Source organism: Lactuca serriola, chromosome 8 (genome assembly GCF_051521515.1).
Source record: "Lactuca serriola cultivar US96UC23 chromosome 8, Lser_US96UC23_V15, whole genome shotgun sequence".
Lineage (NCBI taxonomy): Eukaryota > Viridiplantae > Streptophyta > Magnoliopsida > Asterales > Asteraceae > Lactuca > Lactuca serriola.
The window spans coordinates 221,665,410-221,674,296 of NC_136415.1; positions in this window are offsets into that span (position 1 = coordinate 221,665,410).

The window sequence follows — 8,887 nt, forward strand, 5'->3', positions numbered from 1 at the left end:
CCGAAGAGGATTTACTAATACCCCGAAGGGTACAACGAAGACGAATCTCACAAGCTAGTATTAAATAATTCACGGTACACTTGATCGTTATCGAATTTCGAATTCATTTGAAATAAGGTAGAGCATAAATAATCAAATACAAAGAAATTATTTAACAGGATAATCAAGATTAACAAGGATAAACTATATCAGACATAGTTCATATATAGACATTGCATGAAAATCTGAATCTATAAAACAAGTAATAAAGATCCTAATTTATTCCCATAATAATTTAAATGATTTGATAAATTCCTACACTATTTTGAAAACTACGTAATTATATTCAGAAAACTTCCCTTATGCTCCGCATATTACAAAAGGGATAAAATATCTAAACTTTGTCAAAAATTCGTATAATTACAACAGGTTTAAGTTTCGAAAACCTTTATGAAACATCCCAAAAACACGACCCAATTTTTTTTTGTTTTTACATATAATAAAAGTCATAACACTAAATGTCATATAATAAAAACCATACGTCGGATATCCCAAAAGACATAATAAAAATATCATATCAAAAACTGTATCAAATCATGTCTAAGTATCTGAACAATACTCCCATGAATAAAGTTGAAGCTGTGGTGTGTGCGATGCCATTATGCCGAGCTCTTCCCTTTACTTGCGGAAGTACCTGAAACCAAAACTGAAACTGTAAGCACAAAGCTTAGTGAGCTCCACCAAACTACCTCATACCAAACAAACATGTAAGCAACTACCGGGCCCCCACCCACTACATCGGAACGAAGCTCGGAAACTGCATCGGATAGAAGTCCGGAACTAACCAGGGCCCTGCCCTCTGCATCGAACCGAATTCCGGAACTAACTGTCTCGGACCGAAGTCCGGAACCAACTGCATCGGACCGAAGTCAGGAACTAACTGCATCAGGCCTAAGCCTGGAACTGACCGCATCAGAGCGAAGTCCGGAACTACTAAACATAACATAGCATACATATGTCAACTAGCATAACAACATAGACTGCATACTGAGTCGGGCCATACCCGAAACACATAACACACAAAACCTGTCTGAGCCACGAAGGCATCAAACATTCTAACTACTGCATCGGACTGAAGCCCGGAACCTACTACTAATTAAACGGGCCGACATTGTGGCCTTAGACCCGTTCCTACTAGAAGCAAACTCACGTCGTAGCCTAGCTGCTGAAAGAACTGCTCCGGAATCTGTCTGCTGCGGCTCCGACTTCACCCCGGCTACAATTTCCATAAGTACCCTCAATCAAATACTGATAATAATACTGAGGGTAAAAAGACTATCTTACCCTTGGTCAAAGTCAACCTATCGGTCAAAGTCAACATTCAGTTGACCTGACTCGTCGAGTTGGGTCACCAACTCGTCGAGTCGTTACTCTCACTTTCTTGCTTCTGCCCGTTACTACTCGTCGAGTTTGACATAGACTCAACGAGTTCCTCTTCGAAACTAACACTCAGTTAATCTGCATCCGACTCGCCGAGTTGTATGAACAACTCATCGAGTTCTCCTTCAACATATGAACACTCTGACTGTGACTCGCCGAGTTGTATGAACAACTCGTCGAGTCTATTCTTGAGGCATGAAGATTTCCTTGGACTCGCCGAGTCAGGGCATTGACTCGCCGAGTTCATCCATGAATGAGTCTAACCACCAGCTCACTGAGTCCATCTCTCACTAACTGGTTCCACTCGGCATAACTCGAAAAGGGAAAAACAGGGGACTCGCGACTCGACTCGTCGAGTCTAAAGAATGAATCGCCGAGTCGTATACATGCAATCACTATATACTCGATTCTGCTTGAAACCAGTTCATTCCATTCATAGATCTGGGTTCTTAGGGCTTAATTAGCACGTAAAGTTTGCAACTTTACGTGTAAATAACATCAAATGAAGATTTTAAGGCTCAAAGCACACTATAAGAGTAGATCTAGAGCTTTCATGCAAAATGGCTCCATAAAGGTACTAGATCTAAGCTTCTGGAACTCAAACCTAGCTAGATCCGAAGGCTATTCATCTCAATGAGTCCTCTATGCTACTACCAAGCCAAGAAATGGTTCAATTATAGCTTTAATGGCGTTCCAAAGGGGATTAAAGCATAGAAACAGAAAAGGATCGAGTTATACCTCACTATACTCTGAAATGCCACAAAGATCTTGGATCTCCTTCTTCTCCTCTTGATCTACCTTCCTTCTTCTCTCAAGATCTTCAAAGAATCACACCAAAACACACAAAATGCTAAGAGAGTTCTACGGTTTCGAGAAGGATGCTTTGGGGGTGATGGGGGCTGACTTGGGGTCCCAAAAAGTTGTTTAAATAGGGTGTAAACCCTTGAAATTAGGGTTTCATCCAGACTGGCGGACTCGCCGAGTCCAGAATATGGACTCGCCGAGTAGCCAACTTAAGCGTGCTCAAAATCCCGACTCTACTCGATGATTCTAGCTACTGCCTCATCGAGTTCCTCTTGAAAAATTGAAAAATAAATATTTAAATAACATATTAGAATTTGGGGTGTTACAACTCTCCCCCACTTGACTCAAACTTTGTCGACGAAGTCTGCTGCCGCTGAATCTAGAAACAACTCTAGGTAATGCTCCCGTATCTCCTCCTCGGACTCCCACGTCCACTCTGAACCCTTCCGGTGCTGCCACTGCACCTTTACTAACTGAATTACCTTGTTCCTCAAGGTTTTTACCTTCCGATCTAAGATCGCAACAGGTCTCTCGACATAATTCAAGCTGCTATCAACCTGAATATCCTCCATGGGTACTACTGCCGACTCGTCCACCAAAAACTTCCTCAACTGAGAAACATGGAAAGTGTTGTGGATCTGGCTAAGCTCTGCCAGAAATCTAATCGGTAGGCGACCCGAACCACCCGGGCCAAGACCCTAAAAGGACCAATGAACCTGGGGCCCACTTGCCCCTCTTTCGGAATCTGATGACACCCTTCGAGGATGATACCTTTAGCAGGACCATGTCACCCACCTGAAGCTCCAAGTCTGAACGCCTCCTGCCGGCGTAACTCTTCTGGCAGTCTACTACGAACCAGCTGGATCAACTCCGTCGTCTTGAGCACCACTTCGGTGCTCCCAATGACACGCTGACTGACCTCGCCCCAGCAGATCGGGGTCCTGCACTTCCTACGGTATAACATCTCGAAAGGAGGGCGGTCAATACTCGCATGGTAGCTGTTGTTATACGAAAATTCCGCTAACGGAAGATATGTATCCCAACTGCCACCGAAATCTAGAACACATGCCCAGAGCATGTGCTCGAGAGTCTGGATCGTCCTCTGGCTCTGCCCGTCCGTTTGAGGGTGGATAGCGGTGCTGAAATGGAGATGAGTCCCCATCTCGTCGTGAAACCGCTTCCAGAATCTGGAAGTAAAACGGACGTCTCGGTCTAACACCACCGAGACAGGCACTCCATGCCATGCCACCACCTCTCGCACATAAATATCGGCTAGCTTCTCCGCCGATATGCTCTCCTGAATCGGTTAAAATGAGCACTCTTCGTCAACCGATCCACAATGACCCAAATCGAATCCACTCCACGTGCAGTACTGGGAAGCTTTGTGATGAAATCCATGGTGATGTCTTCCCATTTCCACACTGGAATGTCTAACGGCTGCATCTTTCCATGAGGCCTCTGGTGTTCTGCCTTGACCTTCCTGCAGGTCAGGCACCTCTCCACATACCAGGCGACATGCCGCTTCATGCAGGGCCACCAATAATAGGGTCGAAGATCTCTATACATCTTCGTTACCCTTGGATGTATAGAAAATCGAGACATGAGGGCCTCATCCATCAACACCTGTCGTACCCCTCCCCAGTACGACACCCAAACTCTCCCATGAAGCGTCAACAATCCTTGACTGTCATATTCGAAGGAAGCTACTTGGCCCACAATCCTCTCACACTTCTGCCTCTCCACCTTGAGGCCCTCGACTTGTGCCCCTCTGATATGCTCCGATAATGGAGTAATCATTGTCATTCTCAGACATACATACCTGATTGGGGCTGCTGCCGCCTTGCGGCTTAGGGCGTCGGCCACCACATTGGCTTTCCCTGGGTGATAAAGGATCTCACAATCGTAATCCTTCAATACATCTAACCATCGCCTCTACCTCATGTTCAGATTCGGCTGATCCATGAGGTACCTAGAACTCTTGTGATCCGTGTAAATGGTACAACGGAACCCATAAAGGTAATGTCTCCAAATCTTGAGGGCAAACACCACTGCCCCCAACTCTAAATCATGTGTAGGATAGTTAGCCTCACACAATCTCTGTCTAAGGGTCTCAAATGCTGCCTGCTGCTCAGGCCCCCAGCGAAACACCACTGACTTCCTAGTCAGTCGGGTGAGCGGTACAGCTATCTTGGAGAAATCCTGGATGAATCTCCTGTAGTACCTTGCCAAACCTAGGAAGCTCCGAATCTCAGATGGAGACTTCGGGACCTCCCACTGCATCACGGCCTCCATCTTGGTCGGATCTACCAGAATACCCTTCTGGTTGACGAGGTGACCAAGGAATTGCACCTCGCGCAACCAGAACTCGCATTTGGAGAACTTCGCAAAAAGTCTCTCCCTCCTTAAGGTCTCTAGCACCTCCCTCAGGTGCTCCTCGTGCTACTCCTGGGTCTTGGAATAAACCAAGATATCATGAATGAACACTATCACAGACAGATCCAACATCGGTCTGCACACGCGGTTCATGAGATCCATGAATGCGGCTGGAGCGTTGGTGAGACCAAACGGCATCACCACAAACGCATAATGACCATAACGGGTCCTGAAAGCAGTCTTCTGCACATCCGCATCCCTGACACGCATCTGATGATACCCGGAGCGTAAATCGATCTTGGAAAACCAAGACGCTCCCTGAAGTTGATCAAACAAATCATTTATCCTCGGAAGTGGGTAACGGTTCTTCACCGTTACCTTGTTCAACTTCCGGTAATCTATACACATACGATGTGACCCGTCCTTCTTCTTCACAAACAAAATCGGTGCTCCCAGGGCGAACTGCTCGACCTGATAAAACCCTTGTCTAGCATCTCTTGCAGCTGGGTAGACAACTCCTGCATCTCTGGGGGAGCCAACCGATATGGTGCCTTGGCTATTGGAGCCGCACCAGGGATCAGGTCAATCTTGAACTCGACCTGCCTCTCAGGAGGTATTCCAGGCAAATCCTCTGGAAATACATATGGGTAGTCTCGAACAACCGGAACATAATCAACCGATAACTTGCCCTTCTCCCGGGCATCTACAACATAGGCAATATAACCGGCGCAACCCTGCTAGAAGTAGCACCTCACTCTCGCTGCTGAACACAGAACTGGTCCGCGTTGTGGCTTCTCGCCCTAAATCACTAACTCTCCCCCACTGGGAGTGCGAACCCTCACCAACTGTAGCTCACAATCTATCACCGCCCCATTAGGGCTCAGCCAATCCATGCCTACTATAACCTTATTCCCTCGCAGGGGAATAGTGACCAAGTCCACCGGAAACTTTTCATCAAATAACTGCAGGGAACATCCTCTGTGTACCCTTGCAACCGTAATGGTCCTATCAACTGCTATCTCAACCTCAAGTGGATAATCTAGCTCCCCTGGAGCTCTGCTAAACCTCTTGCTAAGTGCAAGAGAGACAGATGAATGGGTAGCCCCGAATCAAACAGTACTGTAGCCGAAATGCCGTTCACTGAGAACGACCATATACAAAACATATAACCGTAAGAAACAATCAATAATAAATGCATAGATAAGGGAGAAATACTAGCCGTCACCACATCAGGAGTCGCTCGCGCCTCCTCTGCCGTCAGCTGAAAAGCCCTACTCTTCGCCACCGGCGTCTCAACTTGGCCCTGACGGCCATCCGCAATCCTCAAGGTAGCAGGAGCAGGTGCTGACACCTTCCCTGCAGTGGCTAAACTCAAACACTTGGACTTTTTATATCCCCTCTGATTGCACTGAAAGCAAATCAGATCTGATGTCGCAACGGCGGTAGTAGTGGTTGTACAATCTCTGCACATATGCCCAGTCTGGCCGCACTTGTAGCAGCCGACACTCCCTACCTTGCACGCCCCATCGTGCAATCTCCTACACTTGCCACACGAACCGTGGCTCTGCTGACTCCTAGCTCTGTGATCTGAACCCTTGGGCTTTTTGCCCGAACTCCCTGAACATGGAGCCGCCTCCGGCTTCCTCTTTCTCTCCATCTCAAGGTCAATCTCTCCCTCTCGAGCCCTAGAAATCATGTCATCCAGCGTTTTACAGCTGGACCGGCTCACAAACTGGCGGATATCACTTTGCAACATCTCATGATACCGAGCCTTCTTCATTTCCTCATCAGTTGCGTAGTGAGGAACGAGAAGTGCTCTCTCCATGAACTTGGTGGTGATCTCCGCCACTGTCTTTGTCATCTGGGTGAGGTCCTAAAACTCTCTGGCCAACTGCTGCACCTCAATAACCGGTGCAAACGCAGCCCTGAACCTGGCAGTAAAGTCAGCCCAGGTCATAGCATCCAAAGTTGCGTCATCTCCAATGGCATGTCCGACCTCCTCCCACCAATCCCGTGCCCTGTCCTTCAGAAGACAGGACGCCAATCTGACCTTGTCCCCCTCGGGACATCTGCTCATGTGGAAAGCGTTGGCCACATCCGCCAACCATCTAGTACTCGCTATGGGGTCCCACGCCCCATGGTAATCTGGAGCTCCACATGCACGGAACTCCCTGAAGGTAAGCGTGCGCGACCCCATCATGGCCGCTACCTCAGCACGGAAAGTGCTCAATCTCTCGTCCATCAACTCTAAGATACCCTCCTTGATCGAACCAAAGATCACAGGAGTCTGCTCAAGTATGGTGCAAGTAATCTCTGTAGAGAGAAACTCCCTAGTCAGCTCATCCAACTGCCCGACCTCCGGGCTTGATCCTGATCCCCCTCCGGCGTCTGAACTGCCGACTGCTGGCCTAGGGCGTAGTACCACCATTATGAAAACACATCATAATAAACTTCAAAAACATAGATATATCTCGAGGGATCACTACTACCACAAGTTTCCTGGTCTCATCTCAGCTTTCCTTGATCTGAGTACGGATCCTCTGCTTTCAGTAGTACGGGCCCATACTACCTTCCACATATATCCATACTTTCCTCAAGTATCTCCTTGACTCCACCAAGTCACTACTACTACTACTACTAATCTCTGCTACTCCCATCTTAGGCTTGCCCGAGGGAAATCTCAGACTCTACCCAAACCAGTCCTCAGCTGCTGAAAGGCCCCCTTGTAATGCCAATTAGCCATCACCTGAATACCATCACATATGGCGAGGCTCAGATAATCCTTCGAGTAAAAGGCCCGTCCCTACAACGGTTAAACTCATACAAGAGCTGCGCAATAGGGCCAGATCTGGCACTCTGAGATTATTCAACCACGTTCACATGTGATGTGATGTATTCACCTAATGGCTAACTCACATCACTCAGAGCCCCACAAAGCACATAGCAAGCAGCATTCAGACACAGGAAACTACTCAAGCAATTCTATCCTCATTATGAGGAACTGAACTGGCATACAATGCTAAGCTCATACTATCAGGCATAACCTAAAGGCTATCCTACTGCTGTCTACTCAAAACTAGCATGCAATTCTCATAAAGTTGAAACACATATAGCAGTGACATAAGGCATCCTCCTAGATCCTCAGTTCTATTCTAGCATGTTGTTCTCCTGAAACTGAAAATCATAACATAAACTCGTATGGGTAATCTGGGAGTACTTACTTGAGCTCGGTTGATCGCATGCACCACACCCTTTTCCTCTTCTCAAAACTCTTTCTCTTTTTAGGTTTTTTTTTCTTTTCAAAATCTTTTTGAAAATCTTTCTACCATTTCCTCAGTTTGAGTGCAGTCACACCCGAGAGTGTGCCTGAATCCCTCAAACCAAGGCTCTGATACCAACTTGAAACATCCCAAAAACACGACCCAAAAAGTTTTTGTTTTTACATATAATAAAAGTCATAACACTAAATGTCATATAATAAAAACCATACGTCGGATATCCCAAAAGACATAATAAAAATATCATATAAAAAATTGTATCAAATCATGTCTAAGTATCTGAACAATACTCCTAGGAATAAAGTTGAAGCTGTGGTGTGTGCGATGCCATCATCCCGAGCTCTTCCCTTTACTTGCGGAAGTACCTAAAACCAAAACTGAAACTGTAAGTACAAAGCTTAGTGAGCTCCCCCAAACTACCTCATACCAAACAAACATATAAGCAACTACTGGGCCCCCGCCCACTGCATCGGACCGAAGCCTGGAAACTACATCGGACCGAAGTCCAGAACTAACCACGACTCTGCCCTCTGCATCGGACCGAAGTCCGAAACTAACTGCCTCGGACCGAAGTCCGGAACTAACTGCATCAGGCCTACGCCTGAAACTGACTGCATCGGACCGAAGTCCGAAACTACTGAACATAACATAGCATACACATGTCAACTAGCATAACAACATAGACTGCATACTGAGTTGGGCCATACCCGAAACACATAACACACAAAACCTGTCTGAGCCACGAAGGCATCAAACATTCTAACTACTGCATCGGACCGAAGCCCGAAAACTACTACTAATTAAACGGGTCGGCATTGTGGCCTTAGTCCCGTTCCTACTGAAAGGAAACTCACCTTGTAGCCTAGGTGCTGAAAGAACTGCTCCGAAATCTGTCTGTTGCGGCTCCGACTTCACCCCGGCTACAATTTCCATAAGTACCCTCAATCAAATACTGATAATAATACTGAGAGTAAAAAGACTATCTTACCCTTGGTCGAAGTCAACCTATCGGT